This window comes from Crocodylus siamensis, chromosome 9 (genome assembly GCF_052110815.1).
Source record: "Crocodylus siamensis isolate JL-2025a chromosome 9, ASM5211081v1, whole genome shotgun sequence".
In the NCBI taxonomy this organism is placed as follows: domain Eukaryota; kingdom Metazoa; phylum Chordata; order Crocodylia; family Crocodylidae; genus Crocodylus; species Crocodylus siamensis.
Window position 1 is genome coordinate 1,584,828 of NC_143403.1, and position 5,233 is coordinate 1,590,060.

The window sequence follows — 5,233 nt, forward strand, 5'->3', positions numbered from 1 at the left end:
GCCGCCCTGGGGCCCCGCCCACCTCGCCCCACGTGTCAGGATCGGGCCCTGCCCAGCACGCCGGAATTCGTGCCTGTGCGCCGGTATCGGGCCCTGCCCTGGCCAACGTATCAGGATAGGGCCCAAGGGCCCCGCCCCTCATACCAGGATCGGGCCCTGGAGCCCCACCTGGCCCACAGAAAAGAGTCAGGCCCCGAAGCCTCGCTTCCATCCCTGCTCAGCCCAGCCCCGCGCATCAGGATCGGGCCCCACAGGTCTGGACATCTGGCAGCACAGGCAGGGTGGCCAGATCTGGGGCTGAACACCCCAGGGCTATTCTTGTCTCGATCTGGTTATGTCCCCACTAACGTCTGGCAACCATCCGCACCGCAAACCAGACGCTGTGTGGAAGAGAACCTCCTTTTGCTGGTTTTAAACCCGCTTCCCGAGCATGGCCGGCCCTGCGAGAGGTGGCAAATATGAAACCACAGTCCGCTCTCCCCACGCCGTGGCTGTTTTGTCGGTCCCCCCAGTCACCCTTCTCCAGGCTGGAAAGCCCTGGCCCCTCCGGTCTCGAGCCTTGCACTGTGCAAGGTTTACCTCTGCCGAACTGATCTAGTGTTTGTTCAGTAAGCGAAGGAAAATGTGTGCGTGGGGGGGAACCCACCTTGCCCTTTCAGAGGAAAGGCATATCTCTTCAATTACCGGTTGAGCTAGTCTGACCACATGAGCAGGGGACCAGCCCAACCGCTTTTCCCTTTCTTTGCCATTGAAGTTAAAGAAAGGTTCAAGCGGTAACAAGCAGAGCCACGATGCCTGATCCAAAGTGCTGAGGTGTTCAGGTTTATAGCCTGTAACAAATAAAAAACACAGCTGAGTAGTCCAGAGCGACGCTGTGCTATTTCAGTAGATTGTGGATAAAACGGTGGGTCTAGTTTTGGGGCGGCCTCCTTTAGCCGAACAACAGAAGTGCTGCTTTGGGGTCTCCGGGTGGTTGCTTGCTTCCAGTCCCAGCAGAAACACGTTATCACTGGTTCGTTTCCAGTCCTTTTGCATATGCACAATACGACTCTTGTTGTCTCACAAATCTCCGAAGTGCTTAGGTGCCAGAACACCAGCAAAGGAGAAAAACAAAGCAAACCGTGGTCATGTGGAAAACCACAAAATTACATGTTTGGCCACTTGGGTTTTTCCCCTGGGGCAAATGCAACGTGACGGGGGCTTTTTTGATGTTGCTTTTATCCGGCATGCTGAAGCGATGATGAAGACGATGTCTTCAAAGTTTAATGCAGAAATGAGAGGTGTCGGAGCCTGAGGTTCTAGTCCATTTCTATTCACGCAAACTGTTGCAAAAAGGATTTTTTTTGTAATTAGTCATTAAATATAATCAACCATATAACAAGGTGAGCAGCGGGCCATGTGGCTTGTATCTTTAGCCTCACCATTGAAGCCCACAACTCACAAGAAGTGCTAATGCTAGTTGTGAAACTAGCTGATGTTGCACATAATGCAGAGACAGTCATCAGAGTAATGCCAGGACTGTGAAACTGCTGGGATTTTGAAAGCAATCCAAAGGAGCTGGGCACGAAGACCCACTTAAATGCAGTTGCAGTTGGGTGTTTAGCCCCTTGACAATCCTACCTACCTTTGCAACAGATCTTCTAGGTTACTTTCTGGTCAGGAAGAAGACCATCTTTTGCTACTGCAGGTAAGGAAATAGCTCTATTGGTCCCTCTCAAATCAAATAGTACTGCTGTCTTGTCTAGTCCAGACAGCAGCAGCAGCTTTGCCTTGAGAGTTGGCAAAGGGACTAGTTTAACTTGCCTAGTTTACTGGTTCTGAATAAGGAAATGAGTCAGGCCCAAAAAACAATCAAATAAATAGAAAACAAAGGCACTGTATAGATGAACTGATTAAGACAGGAGGAGGAATGGAAATAAAGACATTTAGCCTGAGAACCCAGGCTCGGTCTCATTCACACGGACTGCAGATGCATCTTCAGTGCCCTCTGCTCCAGAACTTGCCTGTTCCTTTAGACCAGTTTTGCTACTCATCACCGTGATGCCTGAACCCTACTGCACATATTTACTATCTTTTGGTATCCCTCCTGAGGGAGATAAACTACCCTCATGCACGTAACGCAGGGATTCAATGCTAGACCTGTCCAAGGGCAGTCACTCACCTTGATGGTGCATTCCATGGTCTTGAGCCTCACAAAGCATGCACAGCCCTGATACTGAATGGTTACCCTTTGCCTTCTGCAGGCACAGAGCACTTTGACTCTGGGCTCAGGAGCAGTTTCTGCTTCTGCCCTCGTAAGCCATACACAGCAGTTACACATGGCTGCACACATTGTCCATGGTTTCACTGCGGATAAATCACATATGTGAGCTTCCTTGTCGCAGTGCAGGTGGGGAAGTGTCCTGCAACTGCAATTCTCTATCATCCTGAGAGACATATAGAGTCATAAAACTGCTATCTCCATGAACCTGCCTATGACCTTCTTCCATGCTGACCTTTCTTTTCCGGTGCAGCACCCATCCACCCTTTGCTGTCTGTACAGCCAACCAACAAAGCTTTCAGTGACATCTTCTGAGCTGTGTCTCTGAACCAGTCCTCTGTCCTCCTCCTTGACTTGTCAGCTGCCTTCTGCAGTCAGCCACGTTGCCATCCTTGAAATCTTGACTTACACAACTGTCTGCTCCTAGTTCTTCCCCCAACTGTTTCTTACATTTACCATTCAGAGGAGTTCCCTTGCCCTCCTCCCAGCCTCCTATGGCATCCCCCAGGGGAGCCTGCACTCAGACCCCTCCTCTTTGCCACCTCCCCTTTATCCCTGGCTTGGCTCACCCACAAACATGAGCGAAGCCACCATATCTATGTGGACATCTCATCCCTCGTCCTTCCAACCGTCTCCTGTCGACCAAGCTAAATGCTTGGCTTATTGTTCTCACATTTCCACGTGGATGCCTGGCCAACAACCCAAGCTTGCTATGGCTAAAACAGAGCTCTCAGTTTCATCCCACAAAACCTCCTCTCCATAGCTGCAGCAAAACCACTCTCCTGCCTGTCACCAAGCCCATAACCTGGGCATTATCTTTGACTTGAACCTCGTTGTAAGCCCTTGTATCCAGGCCAAGTTTCAAGTTTGCCAGTGCTTTCTACATAACATCTCCATACAGCTGCTCATGCTTGGGAGGTCCCCACGTCTGCGAACCCACCTCATTATCTTCAGTCAGACCACTCCTTACACCGCCCTCTTCCAGGATGATGACAAGAATCTTGCATTATGCTACTGGTGCCTTAAGACCACAGCTTCTCACGGTGCCCAACACCGACTCATCGTTTCCTCGTGTTCCCCCATCTGTCTGCCTTCATCTGCTGTCCCTTCTTAGACTAAGTTGCTTGGGCAGGACCTGCTTCTTTGCTCTCTTTGTGCAGCCCTAGCACGGGGGTCCTTGGGCCATGGCGGGTGCCCCAAAGCCCCATGGTAACACACATAATAAATCATCATCATCATCTGGCAGACAGCAGAGTTCGCCCACACTTATTTACCTACAAAACAAAGCAATAAATTCATCCTCTAGTCCGCATTCCTTGTTACTGTTCTCAGAGACAAACAGGAGTCTGAAATGTTATAATTTGTCTGGCTCGACAGCCAGCACCTTAGGGCAGGGACTGTTTTCCCGTGGTCTGTACAGTGCCAAGTGCACAGATTGCGCTCAGTAAATACCGAGAGAGAAGGCAGTGTGTGGTGACCAGCATGCCCCCCGTAATTTTCCTCTTTTGTTTCCCATCCTCATTGCAGTAACTCATACAGAAAGGCAGACACGAGACCCCAGCAACGTGCAGGTCTTGGTCTCTGGAATGTTTTCTTTCATCTCTAATCGCTGAATCAAAGTCTATAAATCAGGCAGCTAAGACAGAAAGCACACACATGACTGTAATTTGTCCCTTCCTGCCCGGTATTTGTTTTGGCACAGAGAAACCCACCCTTTTCCTGACAGGGAATTGCTGATGACACCCAGAAAAGATTCAGCAAAACTGGGCAGGGAAGCTGCTCACATACCCTTCCCACTGCCCACTCCTATCTCCCCTGATCCCTCTCCTCCATCCAGCAAAACATTTCGTATGTTACTATAGGTCCCTTACAAACCAGAGCTCAAGGTACCTTACAGGCATGTGAGATTTTCCCTGATATCTAGAGCACCACAAAAACAGCTATTGTTTGGGATAAGTAAGGACGAGTATTGTTGCCACCTGAAAAGGAAGGAGAAAGACGGGTCAACCAGAGCATTATTGACCTGGGGTGAAAAGTAACTGAGATACCAAGACTAACATTTCCCCTCCAGTAACTGCTGTCATGCGATTGTGCAGGACCATCACGTGGCCCAGAGTCTCCTCTAGCAAATGTCATCCCCAAGAGGAGCACTCTCCCAGGAGGCTTCCTGCATCCCAGGCGAGGTCACCAGGTTAAAGTCTGACGCAGAAGGAACAAAGCACATACTAAATGGCCAGGAGTGCTTCTTGCAGTGCTGGGGAATTTCTGCACACATTTCCCAGCGAGTCACCAACCTGCCCCAGTACTCTTTAATCTAGAGAATCTGACAAGATCTGCCATCAAGATAGGGTGGCAGTGACTTGCAAAGCCAAGCCCTTGCCTTGAATCAAGCTGCCTGCCACCTTTAGGGGGCCAAGTCCATGTCATGAAAGGCCCATTATGAATCTGTTGATTAATTTATTCTAAATGGCTGGGAGTATCAAAGCCTTCAAATTAGACTTCAGCTATAACTGCTTACTAATGTTAAGAGAATGATGGGACTTTACTGTCTCCCGAGATGGGTTCTCAAATCTCAATTTTGTCATGTGTGAGCTCAGATAAAGTTGTTCAAGATTCTGCAGTCAGTGACAACAGCTGGAGCTGCTACCCCTAGCAGGGTCCAGGAGTTTCAGGCACACATGGAAGCTGGTAGATTTAGCAGGCTGTTGGAAGCTTGAGGATCTTTCTGCACAAAAATAACGTTTAAAAATTAGTTTGAGTAACAAAAACCTTTGGAAATGCTTTATCTTGTTAATAATGTTACTCCTGGGCAAGAGAAGCCAATGCTGTTTACGTGTCCCAACCTAATCGGTGGGTGTCACGGGACAAGATCTGAATCATGTTGCTGCTCTCTTGCATTTAATGTGGCAAGGTGCCCTACCCAGCTGCACAATTCTGTCATCGCTCCTCACAGCCTCTCTCTCTATATCCTTC